The following is a 16917-nucleotide window of genomic DNA, read 5'->3' as shown; positions in this document are numbered from 1 at the left end:
ACACTTCCAGTTATTTTCTAAATTCCACTGGGATATCTATGATCCACATATATATTTAGAGAAATACTTTTCAAATATTTTATTTATTTATTATTTATTTGAGAGAGAGAGAGAGAGAGAGAAAGAAAGAGAGAGAGACAAAGGATGGACATGCCAGGGTCTCCAGCCAATGCATAAAGTTATATCTCAGGTGCCCTATCTTCCACTTTGTGTACTTTTTGTTGTTGTTGAGACAGTCTCACTAAGTAGCTCAGACTAACCTCTATCTAACTCAATCATCCTCCTTCATCCTTCTGAGGGCTGGGATTACAGGCATGCCTGTAAGCCATATGTGATTTACATTCTATGTTTTTATTTCTCAGATAAATCTCTTGAAGCTGGTGGCTGCTTTTACAAAACTCCACAGGTCACATCCATTATATCTCCCTTGTGACAACCTTGCACATATTCGAAACTACTGTCTAGTCTTACCCAAGTCTTCTCTTTTCTGGGTAATTATTTACATCCATCAGCTTTGTCTATGCAAAACAGTTTAGAGGCCAAAATTAAGAATAGCTTAAAGTACCCTGGTAAACAAAATAAAGTGGTGAAGTGTACTTGTCCTTTTCATTATTTTTCCAGTAATGTAGTCATGCACCAGGTGATTCCCCACATGAAACTATGGTCCCATGAGACCAGGTCAATTGTGGGATCATAGCTGTTTGGTTTGTGTACACTATGATGCTCTTACCAGAATAAAATCACTTAACAAAGTGGGCACATTGCCCATTGTTAAGTGATGCATGACTGTCTCCTTCAATCTCACTTAATAATCTTGTGGCACTGGTTTTGAAAGACAAGAGTACAGAGACATATCTTGTAATCTGAGGAGAAGGCTCGGTGTCTGCCCACAGAGGGGACAGCTCCCTGACAGCTCAGCCCAGGTGTACACAGGTAGCAATGGCTGTAGCTGGGCAGCATTCCCTGGTCTCAGTAGTGCTTTTTTCTGCCTTGTAGAAAAATGAATCAGATATGAATAAAGAAAAAAACCACTTCAGATCTTCAGATGTGTATGTGATATAGTCTGGCTTTATATGTGCATTTACACTGTTTCAAAGTGCACATGTGCTGAATGAAGCATCAATCCCTTGACTCTGTGCTCTGTAACTTGTCAGTCCTGGCGCACACCTTCCTGCTCAGTGTGCTTTCTTGTTGTTGCCTGGCTGGTGTGGATAAACTGAATAACCACTTCAAGTCTCTTAAATTGTTTAGAGACAGAATCTAAATAGTCTTTCTGAGTTTCTTTCCAGCTCTCATTTCCAAGCCTTTTTATGGTCATATCCAAATCGTGCTGTCTTTGCCCTGTTCTGGCATTTATGGAACCTTCAACACATAAAATAGAAGTTTTTACTTACTACATTTGTCTCAACGATAAATGTCTTCATTTTCTGTTGCTATAGAAAATGGCTAAGACTTGGAAATTTATAAAGTAAATGGGAAGATTTTGGTTCATAACTTTGGAGGCTGAAGAATCCCAGCTTGAGTGACGGTATCCTATTATGGCTTCATGCTGTGTCATGACATGTTAGATGGCATCAGATGGCAGAACAAGAGGCATATCTCTGACTTGCTTCCTAATCTGATCAAGCTGACAGCACATCACACATAGCTCTCAGAACATGATCATTAATTCTTTTGAGGGTGGAGCCCCAAGACGTATTTACTACCCACTAACTGTTCCATCACCTCCCAGCACCACCACATGTACAATGCTTTCAGCACACTGAATTCTTGGGAGAAAAACCATACCAGTGAGGAGCATTGCCTTGTGGGATGCTTCTCTCTAAATCATCCTGGTTAGGAAGAAATTGGCCAGCTCTTGGCCCGGCTGAGTCCTGGTGAAGTGATTTCATACTCTTTCTTTCCACAAGAACATATCCCAGCACAGAGCCCAGCAGGCCTCTGCTTGGCCACAACTCTCCTTTTTCTTTTTTCAAGCTGAGCTTTCAGGTAGGTGGGCTTTAACCTTTCCCACATGGCTTCTCCTTTGAGGACTTGGGGTGAACCCTGCTGGCTTGTCCTGTATGAGCCTTCCTCAGCAGTATAGGCTCTAGTATGGGAATTAAGATGCTTATACATCATCCTAAAGGCTAGATTGTGGCTGTGTATTTAATGCTTCAGCAATAGAATTAGAGATGAGAAAGCTGACTGATGCCCTGGCTCAGTGCTAAATCACCCTGCTCATCAATGTGTATGCACCAGTAAAGAGCTCAGAAATGCTGGAGTGATGAAAGATTTTTGCAATATGGTTTGCTCTTCCTCCAGGCAGATACAAAGAACATATGTGTCCTCTGTATGTGGGTATAAGATCACAGTGATGACAGGAAACCATAGAATCAGGCACACCTGGTTGAGTAGACAGGACGTATACCTAACACAGGGCAAGAGGAAGTCCCAAGAGTCTGGGAAGCCTGGCCAAGTGCACTGTCATTAAATAGACTGAAATGTCAGTCTATTCTCCTTCTGCCTCTAATTCACCTTCTAGGCCCTCATGGAGGGTCACAGGAAAAGCGGAGACTTGCCTCTTGTCTTCAGCCAGCTGCCAATATCTGTATACCTGTCTAATGAGTTTGCAATTATAGCATGTGCTAATTTTATCAATAATATACTTTTAACTCCTTGTTTCTTTCTATATAAGTAAATTTGATACTGTTAATATGAACAAAAAGGTAATGTACTTGATGTTGATTTTCTGGAATGTGAGTTAGAATGTGAGAAAGTCAGAGTTTGCTGTTTCTCCCTGAAGTCCCAGGCAGCTTGTCCACACTGTGAAGCACAGAATGCAACTCTTCCTAGCAGAGTAGTGGGCAGTGGTAGCCTTCAGCAGTAAAGCACCAGAGTAAGTGCCATTTCCAGCCCCTGCCACAAAGGACTGTGGTGTTGTCTCTGCTCTGGTTGGCCAGGTGTCATAGCAACAACCTTAGCCTTGTCTCATCCTCAGTCCTCTGATTCCATCTAAGACATCTCAGTTCTGCTTTGTGCAAAGTGACTAATCTAGTCACAGAAAGTTAAAGTAGGAAGGTATGCCTGGAGGGTGAGTAAATTCACAATCATTTCACAACTACTGTCCATGTGAAGGATTATGCCTTGACTAGAAACAACCTTGGAGCTATCTTTTGACAAAATGTACCACTGATCCAAAGTTCATCTTGATTACATTTCCTTCCTGCTGAGCTGACCAGTCCTGCTTGCTCTAAACAGTAAAACATGTATATGAAAATCATGGAACTTATCCATGGCTTTCTTTAGGCTCATGTCATAGCACCTTAATAATTTCTAGGCAATGTAACATCAACATAAGGGTATGTTTTCTTTATCATCTGAAGTGGGCCAAAGGATTTATGGGCTACTCAAGCATTTCTGAATGTTGTCTTTGTTCTAAGCCCTGTGCTATGGACACTGGTAAGATGGCTCCCTTAGGACATCTGACCAGATAGTTTACAGAGCCACTAAGAAGTCAGAGAACACAATGAGATGACACTTGGATATAAAAGGATAGATGAAGGCAAGGTGCTCTCTTGCTTCACACACTTAGAAAGATACAGTCAAGAAGCAGTAGGAGCCAAAGTAACTGATGAGAACTGAAGAGCAGGATTGGCTGAAGAGAGAGAACAGTATGCCTTTTGCTGCAGTGATTTGGAGGTGGTGTGTCTCTAGGGCTCAAATACTGGGGGCATGGATCTCTGTATCCATATTGGGCAGTTTTAGCACTTCTGTCTGGTGGGAGGCACAGCAGGACGTGAGTCAGTCATAGACTCTACCTTTGGAGTAGTTAAACCATTCTCAAAGGACTTGTTATAAGACAGTCTGGCCCCTGGCCCCACTTTTGGCCCCTTGTCTTGCCATAGTCTTCCCCTCTTGCACATGTCCCACCATAATGCCCAATTACTATGACACAAGTTCTGAGGCAGTTACATGCCTATGAACATCCCAAACCGTGAGCTAAATATGAACAAATATCTCTTTTTAAAAATTATCCAGTTTCAGGTGTCATGTTATAGTAATAGAAATCAAACTAATATACTTGCTGGAGCACATGTTGTTACCAGGAAGTCCTTCATGAATAGGGAACATATTTGGGGTCATATGATAATGAGGTATGGGGCTTCAGAGAACAGGACAAGCATGCTAAAGAGACAAGGTCTTCTCCATTGGGAACAGAAAGCCACTGGAGGAGTGTGCCCAGGAGTCCCTGTTTCAGAATGCCCCCTCTACATGTTGCAGGGAAGACAGATTTAAGTCTTTTTGTAGTGTTAGACTTTCAGAAATCTGTTTAAGTCTTTTCCATGAGGTCCTAAACTTGGGTAATGTGGGAGGGACACAGGGTGTGGGGAATCTGAGCTATGCTGGCCATCTTGCCTGAGCAATCTTCAGTAGGCACTGCACTAAACGAGTGTAGAACAGAGAATACCTAGCAGTTTTTTTTTTTTAATTTCTTCTAAAAGTTAGAAACAGCTGAAATAGGGTGGATACTAAAGTATGACACTATAATACCCATTGTGGAGAATGCCAGCTTCAAAGCATGGTGGAAGAAACTATATTATGCTGACACATTGACACAAAGAACACAGCTTTAGGTGATGAAATTATACTTATTAAACAGGCACTATTTTAGGCACCACATTACATTTGATGGGGAGCCAAAACCAGATGGTGCAATGTAAATTGCTGGACTACAGTTCCCTCAAAAATGTGTTTTAACTTAAAATTTGTAATCCTTCAATTTGCCAAACATGGACAACTCATCCTGCCTCTTCACCCGTAACTTCAACTCTAACTAAACCATGAAGATTATTTTCATGTTTTAACAGATATCAAACACTCAAAATACTATACATGTGAAATGGACATCTTTGTAGGGCTCTGTTTTATATGTATGAAAATAAACTATTTCTTAGTGTTATTGTGCATCTAAGACTGTGTTCATTAAATTCTTAACAACTTCTGCAAAATTATTCTCCAAATCAATGCAAAATTTTCTACACAAAGCTATCAAGTATGTTTTGTTAACAGAGATTTTCAAGTTTCATTTTTTTCCAATCTGATATGTGAAAATGCTTCTCATTTTTATTTAAAATTTTTCATTGAACTTTTATTTTTGCATCATATAGTTTGCTCTTACAAAGTACTGGTGTGAGAATTTTAACAAGCACACAAAGTGGTATAACTATCATAAACACCAGGATACATGATCCTCCACCCTAGATTCTCTCATCCTGCCCAGTCATACTCACCACATTTCTCAGGTACACTGGCGGTAACTAATTTACTTTTTGTTCCTATGACTTTGTTTTTAATGTTGTATGATGGAACACTTTTTATAAGATTTTTAAAAATATTTTTTCATTTATTTATTTATTTGAGAGAGAGACTGAGCATGGGTGTGCCAGGGCCTCCTGTCACCACAAATGAACAGCAGAAACAAGTGCCATGTGTATCTGGACTTAAGTGGGTACTAGAGAATTGATCCCAGGCCATCAGGCTTTTTAAACAAGGGCTATAACCACTGAACTACCTCTCCAGACCCTTAAAAGGTTTTTTTTTTTGACAATTTTTTTAAAATTTGATTTATTAGTTTTTTTTTTTTTCATCAAATACAGGCAGTTTGGTACCATTGTTTAGGCTCATCTATGATCTACCCCCTCCCATTAGGCCCTCCTTGTTGATGTAAATGGGTCTTGCATTGTGGAGTTAGTCCCCAGTTATTGGTATGCTAAATGTCTCTGCAAATCATGACCCAACATGTGACTCTGACACTCTGCCCCCTCTTCCGCAAAATCTCCCTGAGCTACGTTGGGTTCATTTTTGGTCTGCTTCAGTGCTGAGGTGTTGGGGGCCTCTGAGGCTCTGGCTCTCTGATTTGGTAGGAGTTGATTTTTCTCTGCGTTGGTCTCCTTCCCCTTTGTGCTGATATCCGGTTCACAGGAAAATATCACCCTTGCTTGTTTCACCAATTGTCCTTAGTTTCAGTTGGGCCCCTTTTGAGGTATGTTGGGGCAGCTCTCTCCATAGGATCTGCATCTATCTGAAAAAGAGAAGCAGATTCTCCAACGGAGAGTAAGTTAGCACCCAGAAAATTGAAATAACACTTACTTTTTTGGTAGACAGATTGATAGGTGTAGGCCCTCTTATACCCCATGATTAATGATAGCTTGATATTGTAGAGTGGGCTTGTGTTTGGGTATGGTTCTGACTTGTTTCCTAGCTCCAGCTATGGGTCTAGTACCACTGAGTGGATCAGTTAGCCAAATCAAGAGTAGTTGGTTCCTCACCATGGCTGTGTGCCACTATTGCACTTGTGTGGGCATTACATCAGGTTATTTGTTGCTAATTAGATTAGACAATGAGTTGTTTGGACAGATATTGGTCATTTCCCCCAGTTGCCCATGTAGCGCCTTCTGGCACTAGACACGCTGACTGTCTGGGGACTGACTCTCTCCTGGCTTCCAGCCATGCCCTTGGATTTTGCCTATCAGATGCATGTGGAGTCTTCAGCAATAGGGTCTTACCACTGGCCTTTGGTGGGTCATCAAGTACTCTGACAGAAGTCTGTCATTGTTTTGGGAAACCTTGTAGGTTTCTCTGATCAAAAGCTCATTGTGGATGGTAGCCCCAAGCTGGAAGTGGGGGTTACAGGCCAGTGCCCACTAATAAATTGAGGGAAAACATAACTAATATACAAGAGTTAGAGAGGAGAGAGATAGAGGGGAGAAGGGGAGAGGGAGGGAGGGAAGATGTAGAACCTTTCCCTTGAGTGCTTTTTCAGATTATTTGTAATTGGTATACAAGAAGGCTACTGAATTTTGCATTTTGTTTTTGTGTCCTGCCACTTTGCTGAAAGGGTTTATTGACTCCAAGCTTTTTCCAGTGGAATTTTTAGGGTCTCATATATAGAATCATATCACCTGCAAATAAGGATAGTTTGACTTCTTTCTTTTCAATTTTTATCCCTTTTATTGATTTCTTTTGTTTTATCACTCTAAGACTTCAAGCACTATGTTCAACAGCAGTGAGGAGAATAGGCACTCTTGTCTTGTTCTAGTTCTTAGTGGGAGTGCTTTTAATTTTTTTTCCATTTAACATGATATTGGTTATAGGTTTGTTATACATAGTCTTTATATGTTGAGATATGATCCCTTCATTCCCAATCTCTCCAATGTTTTTATCATGGAGGGATGTTGGATTTTATCAAAGGCCTTCTTTTGCATCTATTGAAATGACCATGTGATTTCTATCCTTGAGTCTATGTATGTGACATAGTACATTTATTGATTTAAATATGTGGAAATATCCATTGAGATGAATGTTTATTGTCATATTCTGAATTCAGTTCACAAGTGTTTTAGTGGGAATTTTTGCATCTATATTCATCAAGAATAGTCTATAGTCTTTTGTTGTGTCCTTAAGTGGTTTTGCTATTAATGTGGAGCTGAATTCATAGGAGGAAGGAATTAGGAACAATTCCATATTTTCTATCATATGGAATAACTTAAGCATCAGAAGTTTGCATTCTTCTATAAGGACTGTTAGGACACTGTCATGAACCCATGTGGATCTGGACTTTTTGAGTAGGAGATTTTTGAATCACTGCTTCTGCCTCATTGCTAATCATAGATCTTTTAGGCTATTTCATCTCATTTTAACTTTGGTAGTTTATATGATTCAAAAACTCCATCATGTCTTTTAGATTTTCTAATTTGTTGGAATATAGGTTTTTGAAATATGACTTCATGATTCTATCAATTTCATTTACATCTGTCTCCTTTATCATATCTAATTTTACTGATGAGGGCCTTCTCTTTCTTTTGGTTAGTTTGGCTAAAAGTGTCTGATTTTATTTATCTTTTCAAAAAAACTAACCATTTCATCAATTCCTTTGTTTTTTTTTTTTTTTTTTCATTCTTATTTCACTGATTTCTGCCCTGATATTGGTTTCCTTCTGTTACTTTTGAGTTTGGTTTTTTCTTGGTTTTCCGAGGCCTTCAGGCATACCATTACACTATTTATTTGAGTTCTATGTGTTTGTAATGTGGGCATTTACAGCTATATACCCTTCCCTCTTAGGACTACCTTCATTTTGAGCTCTTTGTAAGAAGTTTCCTCTGGGTAGTACTTATGAGGGTCCTCTGCTATGGAATTGTATTCATGCTACTGGCTTGGTTTTTAATGTTATGTTGAGACATACCCATCTGGAGATAGTGCCTTGGCCAGATATTACTGGCACACCTGTGTTGAGTAGTGAACAGTGTTTGCTGTGTTCATTTATTTTGCTCTGCTTTATGGTGCTTAGACTTCAGTCTTGTAAATTCTTCCTGCTGTTTCACCGTCAAGGTGGCTCAATTCACATGTAGCTGTGCTGGAACTTACACTTGCTCCCAGCCCAAATGGGAGATCTTTGTTCCTCTCCTGTGATGACAGGAAGAGCACTGCTGAAGGGACTCTGAATTCTGGGCCTCAGCTCCAGTCCCAGTCCCAGCCTTGTGTAGAGTGTGCTAACCTGGTGAAGGGATTCTTAAAGGGAATTGAGCTGCTGGAATTTAAGCATCCTTGGTCGCATCAGATTCCAACCAAGAAGGCATGTCCTATACACCTTGTGGAGCAAAGGGAAGAGAATTACTACAGGGAATCTGGCTTACATCTCCTGGTCCCAATCTGATGGTAGTCAAGAAGATGGGCCTTGTTGGTTGAGGTGAAGGGCAGAGGATTTTAAAGGGAGCTGGATGTTTAAACTTACATACCTGTCCCAATCAAGATATCTGTTGTTGGGGGCTGGAGACAGATGGCTTAGCTATTAAGGCACTTGCCTGCAAAGCCTAAGGACCCAGGTTCCGTATGAGTTGGGTTCAGTTCCCCAGTACCCACATAAAGTTAGGTACACTAAGTGGTGCATGCATCTGAAGTTCATTTAAGGTCTGTCTGTTGGTCTTTCTCTGCATGAAAATAAATGAATACTTTTTTTTAAGTTGTCAGCTCTTGGGCAAGCCAGGTTGAAGTAGAAATTCTACAGATACACATTTTCAGTCTGGTTTCTTCAGTTTAGCACACTGCAAAAGAGACTGGTATCTGCTGTTACATGTATCAGTGGTCTTACATTTTATTGCAAAACAGTTTTACTAGATGGGTATATTATAGTTGACTTGCCATTTATTTGGAAATTTGGGTTATTTTCTTATTTTAACAATTATGAATGAAGCCACAAATCTTTTCAAGTTTGTTTTTCTTGGTGAACATTAAAGACAAGGATTGTTATGTCACATAGTGAATATGTTTATTCTAACAAGAAACTTCCAGCTGATCTTCTGAAGGTCTCCTGACATCTTTGTTCCCATCAGAGTTTCCATTTCCTCTGCTCCTTTGTTAATAGTACACAACAACCCTGGGTCTGTGTGTTCATTACAGCTGTTGTTTTATATTATTTTGCCCAGTTTGTGAGGCATGTTGCAGTGACATTTTTCATCATTGTATAGTTTGCCTAATGACCACACACATGTTCACAGAGTGCTTATATAGTTCTGTGGGGTGTGGCCATCCAATCCTTTGTGCACTTGCTGCTCTGAGGGTATTGGTTTTCTCGCTGAGTTGTGGCAGTTCTTATATCCTATATAATATACCTTTGTTATATGTGTTTGGTAAATACTGTTACCTGAATTGTTTTGTGTTTTTATTCTAGTAATGTCTTATGTGAGGCAGATATTTTAAAATGTTAATAATCTCCAATTGGTCAATTTATTTTTAACAAATTACAGTTTAATGTTCTGAGAAATCTTCGCATAATCCATTTTTTTCTTCTTGAAGTTCCATAATTTTAGGTTTTACCTTCAGATCTTATGACCTACTATTTTTGTATAAAATTTGAAGTGGACATGTGTCCACTTATTTGTATGTAACCTTTCATAGTTTCCTTAGAATTAAGATTTTCATATCAAATAAGAGCAAAAAGTACCACAACACTGAGGCCTTTTTGTGCTTCTCACTTTGCATGGGTACTGGAGGATTGAATCTGGGCCACCTGGCTTTGCAAGCAAATACCTTTAACTGCTGAGCCATTTCTCCAGCTCCATCTTCCATTATTCCCAGTAGCAACTTTACTTCATGATCACATATGTGTATTGATTTAAAGTCTGAATCTTGGGCTAACGCAATGGCTCAATGGTTAAGGTTCCTGCCTGTAAAGCCTAAGGACCCAGGTTCTTATTCCTCAATACACACATAAAGCCAGATGCAAAAGATGGTGCATGCAATCTGGAGTTTGTTTACAGTAGCTAGAGGACTTGGCACATCATTCTATCTATTTCTTTCTCTCAAATCAATCAATAAATAAAATATATTAAATATCAGTAAGGTGTCTGATTTCATTGATTATTGTGGACAGTTCTTTAGTTCTGAGTATATAATTATATCATCTGTAAATAATAATAATTTTAATGTCCACTTTATAATATTTTATTCTAACTTCTATAAAATTTCATGGGATATAATCGTCATGATAATAAATAAATAATTGTGGTAAAATTTTGCATTGCTGCTATATATCTGTCTTAGAATTGGTTGATTTCGGTAAATTTAACTAAGGAACAGATTATTAAAGTAATAATCAGAAATTTATGAAAACATTTAGAGGTGATGATGCACCCTCTGCTAGGAATAAGGGAGCCTCTGTCATGTGATAGTGAAGCCCTGTTGTTTGCAGTAAACTGATTAGAACTAGAGAGTGTTGTGTGCAATGAAACAAGCCAGACAAAAAAGCACAAGTACACCTGAACCACAAGACACTGGAGAGGGTAGGATCAAGACTGACCTAAATCTCCTACATCTTCCTTCCCTCCCTCTCCCCCTCTCCCCTCTATCTCTCTCCTCTCTAACTCTTGTATATTAGCTATCTTTTTCCTCAATTTCATAGTGGACACTGACCTGTAACCCCCACTTCCAGCTTGGGCCTACAATCCACAATGAACTTTTGATCAGAGAAACCTACAAGGTTTCCCAAAACAATGACAGACTTCTGTCAGAGTAATTGATGACCCACCAAAGGCCAGTGGTAAGACCCTATTGCTGAAGACTCCATACGCAGCTGACACGTAAAATGGAATGACATGGCTGGAAGCCAGGAGAGAGTCAGTCCCCAGACAGTCAGCGTGTCTAGTGCCAGAAGGCGCTACATAGGTGACTGGGGAAGTGACCAAGATCTGTCCAAGCAACACATTGTTTAACCTAAGTAGCAACAATTAACCGGATGTGATACCCACACAAGTGCAATAGTGGTACACAGCCATGGTGAGGAATCAATTGCTCTTGATTTGGCTAACTGATCCACTCAGTGGTACTAGACCCTTAGCTGGAGCTGGGAAACAAGTCAGAACCATACCCAAACACAAGCCCACTCTACAATATCAAGCTACCATCAATCACGGGGTATAAGAGGGCCTACACCTATCAAACTGTCTATCAAAAAAGTAAGTGTTATCTCAATTTCCTGGGTGCTAACTTACTCTCCGTTGGAGAATCTGCTTCTCTTTTCCAGATAGATGCAGATCCTAAGAAGAGAGCTGCCCCAACATACCTCAGAAGGGGCCCAACTGAAACTAAGGACAACTGGCGAAATAAGCAAGGGTGATGTTTTCCTGTGAACTGGATACCAGCACAAAGGGGAAGGAGATCAATGCAGAGAAAAATCAACTCCTACCAAATCAGAGAGCCAGAGCCTCAGAGGCCCCCAACACCTCAGCACTGAAGCAGACCAAAAATGAACCCAACATGGCTCAGGGAAATCTTGCGGAAGAGGGGGCGGAAAGAATGTCAGAGTTACATGTTGGGTCATGATTTTCAGAGACATTTATCATACTAATAACTGGGGGCTAACTCCACAATGCACGACCCATTTTCAATAACAAGGAGGGTCTAATGGGAGGGGGTAGATCACAGATGAGCCTAAATAATGGTACCAAACTGCCTGTATTTACTGAAAAGAAAACTAATAAATTAAATTAAAAAAAAAAAAGCACAAGTATCCTGTGTATGGTCTTGTATGTGGAGGGTAACATGTTAATCTGAAAGTAGAATAATGGTTATGGAGATTAGGAGGAGTAGGAGAAGGGCTAGAAGGAGGCTGGATTCAACAGGTGATTGCTGTATGCATATGTTAAAACAGCGAATACTTTTGACATTTTCCTAGATCAATCAACCCCCATTATCAATAAGTTTGTAATTTTCCCCTATTATTTCCTTCTAATACCTAAGTACTCACTTTTTCTCAAGGTTTTTCCTACCATGAAGTCTTGTGGTTTTGAACCTTTTACATAGATATCTGTATAGATGGTCCTATACATACACGGATGACCATAAAAATCCTTAGTTATATTCGCTACTTTTGTATTGTATAGAAGTGGTTTCATACAGTAAACTTTACTCTGATAATTACATTTTTGAATCTAACATTATAGGGGTGGCTAGGGATTTGAATCCAGGCTGGCAGGATTTTGCAAGCAAGCATCTTTGACCGCTGAGCCATCTACCTAGCCCCTGCTAATTGCCTTTTAAATTCAAGTTTGCAGTTTTGAAATGTATTTGTGTTGACATATTTATATATCATAAATCTAGTCAATTCCTTTCAGTATCTGTACATGCCAATAGTATATTTATGTACATCCCTAATGAGAGACAGTAGGTGTTATCTATTTTTTTCTCTATTTCTTTTTTTTTTTTTAATTTTTTATTTATTTATTTGAGAGCGACAGACATAGAGAGAAAGACAGATAGAGGGAGAGAGAGAATGGGCGCGCCAGGGCTTCCAGCCACTGCAAACGAACTCCAAATGCGTGCACCCCCTTGTGCATCTGGCTAACGTGGGACCTGGAGAACCGAGCCTTGAACCGGCGTCCTTAGGCTTCACAGGCAAGTGCTTAACCGCTAAGCCATCTCTCCAGCCCTATTTTTTTTCTTTATTTCTTAAAAGACTTACTTGAGAAATGAATCTGATGTATTTGGGGCCTTTACTTTACCAGATGGTTATGTTGCTCTTTGGGGTGGTAATACCAATACCATGCAATTCCTGAGACAAAATATGAATGTGTTGTGACTGGGTTTCAAATCTCACTTCAGGGCAACTTTGTAGTAAAAGGTGTCATGATCTAAGTATGTGCATCTTACAAATGGAACAAAAAACAAAAAGAATTGCAGAAAACCAAAAAGCAGAAACAAGTTTTCTAAGTACTATTTGTTATGCCATATATTTTGTTCTGTCTTTTAAAAGAATTCAATTTGAGACAACTACATGTTTCTACAGCAGCTATTGAACTTGAGGACGATGTTTCTGGGAGTCAGAAACCATGTGTGTAGGCTTACCTCATTGCTAACTGTAGGGATGTGTTTGGTAATATTATAACAGAGCTGAAAACTTCCCATCACCTAGTAACATTGGAGTGGTGTATTAGTCAGGGTTCTCTAGAGGAACAGAATTACTAGAATGAATTATTTTATAAAGGGAATTTATTGGATTAGCTTACAGTAGTCCAATAGCAGTTGCAGGCCCGAGAATCATCGAACCTGGTAGCTGCTCAGTCCACGTGGCCAGATGCCTCAGCAGTCCCGACCCGGCACTGCAGATGGTGCCAGAAAGCCTGGAGGCTTCCTGAGGAGCCACTGGGTTTCGATCCACGTGGGTCTTCGGTTGATGTTGGTCTTTAGTCCGTACTGGTCTTCAATCCACGCTAGAAGGTAGGGAGCAGCTCCGGCAGCCAAGTGGAAGGAAGGAAGGAAAAAAAAAGGGAACTCTTCTACCCAGAGCTTCCTTATATCAAGTCCCTCTCTGAACGGGGCTGCCCACTCTGGGGGAAGGGCTCACCCTGGGAGAAAGACCTCCTCCTTTAGTTGATCCTTCCTAGAAGCAGCCTGTGGATTACTAAACAGATCAAGTTGACAACACCTTAACTATCACAAGTGGTATAACACTGATATATAACATATATATATATATATATATATATATATATATATATATATATATATGACACTGATAACTGTGTTATCACGGGTTTGTGGTGATCCTGACATATGCAAACCAAATGCATTGCTAGTCACGTTAAAGTACAGCACACAGAATTATGCTTTATCCATAATACTTTATAATGGTTATAAATGATAGTGATACTGAATTATACATTGACTAAAATATATTTCTCAACATTATTTTAGAGTATCTTCCTACTTACAAAAATATGATTGTGGAACGGTATACCATATCATGCCTACTTGTTGCACCCTGTGTTTGCTGCCATTCTTGATTGCATCAGGAGAACATGTAGAGCGACTGGCCTGTCTAGTCCATGTATATTTGTGTAAGTACACACTGATATTTGCACAATGATTTGCACACCAAAGGGAACCTTCTTGCTGTAAGGCAGCCATGTCTATGTGAATAAGCAGATGGGTTCTACAACACCCTTACATGGTGGTCATGCAGCCGGATTTATTATTATGAAAAATGTCCAGTGCAGAAAAGCTAAACGAGGTGTGTAATAAACTTCCGCATGTTTTCCAGGTCAGCTGTTGGTAAATGCTTTCTGTACATGGCTGAATAATATGTAGTCTAGGCTTTGTGAGTCACAGTCTCTGCTCAGCCCTGCTATTATTAGTACAGAAACAGCCATGGAAAGATGCATGTTGCTGTGTTCTAATAAAATTTATGAGCACTGAAATTTGCTGTATGTCAGAAAACATTCTTTCTAGTTTTGTTTCATCACTGGAAATTATATAATTCATTTTTAACTCATGGGTAAAGGCAGAGAATTTGCCCAAAGTAGCTTATGAGCCACAGTTTGCTGAAGTCCCATTCTGTTTGAATAATTGTTCATGTTTGCTGTATTGTATATGTAAGCCATTTGAATGCAAGACATAATATTTTTAACTCTCAGTGGACATCTCTCAAGATTTAAGAACATACTTCCACAAAGGCCATCATCATACCTAGAAAAATCAATAATATCTGAATTATCTAATTTGTAGAGCATACCTTTTTCATCATCCCCAAAACATTTGGGTGTTCCCTTAAAACAAATGTGTATGTGAGTTAGTCTTTTAAAATCTACAACACTTCAGGCTTTTTCAACCATGATCTTAGTGTTTTAAAACCTGATCTTGTACAGTTTCCAGCAATTTAGAATTGTAGATTTTCATCTTTGGTGAGGGAGGACTTAATGTGTTCCTCTATGACTGGCATTTTCTGAAAATTACAGCTATACAGATGACATATTAGACTCAGGGTAAACATGTTTTGGCAAGCATGATGCACAGGTGACACTGAGACATCATGAATCTCACCTGGAAGTGGGTGACATCTGTTTGTCCCAGGTAGAGGCTGACAGTTCTCCATTATGAAGATGCACTATCTTTTGACTACCACTAAGAGCTTGCTGCAGAGACTCTGGCCCCTAGCACTTACCATGCAAAACCATTTCTTACATGGTTTACCATTCTCAGTCTTCATCCAGATCAACCATTCTATTAAAGAACCTTTTAGTTCTTAATTCATTAATAGATTGAGGAGATTTATTTCAAATGAACTTATAGTAACTTGGTAAAAACTATAAGTATGATAAGATCCATTTGGAACATTTGTCTTGGTCTTATCTATTGTGGCTATTTGTATTGAAAACAAGAGGAAAAGTGAGAAGCTGGACACTTTGACAGGTGCTGCAAAGGATTTAAGGCATTTGGTAATACTCTACCTTCTTCTGATGTCCCCATGACTGCTTCAGTGGGTCTGGCTGGTACCTAGGCTTATATGGCCCTAGTTCTGGTAAGGGGAGTATCCTTGATGCTCATGATTTTCATACAAATACAAGTATCATGGAGCTGGAGGAAGGGGTAGCATCTAGGCTATATGCTGTGGTATCCTTGTTTTACTAGAGATGAGTTCAGCACCAAATGACATGGTGAAATTTGCTACAAGAGTTAATTAATGCCTTGGTGTGATATTCATGACCTTATAGTAGCTGATGCTACTTACACAAGACCTGCATAATAGGATAGAAAGCAATTTAAGAATGATTACATCAAAATAGGACAATAATTGTGAAGAAAAAGGGATTCAGTAGAAGGGTTAGGGGAGTAGTAACAAAGGAGGGTAGTGTGAGGAGATTATGATCATTGTATATTGTATACATATTGAAGTTGTTAATAAAAGTTTTAAAAACAGATAATGCCTTGGTATTTTATAAATCCTTTGGGGCTGGAGGTCTGCTTGTCCAAGATGTGTGAGACCATGGGTTTGAACCTCAGTATTGTAAAAGGTGATACTGTAGACTTCATATTGTATCACAAAAATGCTATTTTTAAATCACAGCTTGATTTTGTATTATAATCATTTTGTGGAGTATATGTAAAAAAAAGGAAGGAGATTATCCTTTGTGAAGACATTAAGCACATAGGAATAAAAAAAGCCAGTCTGGGAGAAGGCACTTCTGGGATAGGATGGAGCAGATATCATTCTATGTCTCCCACTAAGAGCAACTGAACGCTTATCCTTGGACATTATGCATACACCAAAGGCAAGACTCTAAAAAGTGGAGAGAAAGGGCAGAGCTGTTGAGCTCAGAAACTAGGGAAAGTTGACAGGTATTCAGTTCTTTCGGATTTCTTTTTATTCATATCCAGACTACCTTTTGGAGAAGCCTGTAAACACAGACAAGAAAGCCCAAGTCAGAGTAAGAGGAAACAGACCCCTGGCAAGGCAGAACTTTAGGTGCATAAGTTTCCAAAAAGTACTCCTCCTGAGCACCACACAGGAGTTGGAGGCACACCCCACAGCACCAGGCTCTCTAGTTAGAAGTGGAGCCTCAGCCCTGCACAGCAGGAATGATTTTATTCTATTGTTATGTAAAA

General features: G+C 39.5%; 1 pseudogene; it reads right to left on the bottom strand.

Annotated features, from left to right (window-relative positions):
* Nucleotides 1-1150: 1150 nt before the first annotated feature.
* LOC105944275 overlaps nt 1151-16917 on the bottom strand; it is a 41893-nt pseudogene continuing 26126 nt past the window's right edge.

This window comes from Jaculus jaculus, chromosome 3 (genome assembly GCF_020740685.1).
Source record: "Jaculus jaculus isolate mJacJac1 chromosome 3, mJacJac1.mat.Y.cur, whole genome shotgun sequence".
NCBI lineage: Eukaryota > Metazoa > Chordata > Mammalia > Rodentia > Dipodidae > Jaculus > Jaculus jaculus.
This window is presented reverse-complemented; position numbering and strand designations above follow the sequence as displayed.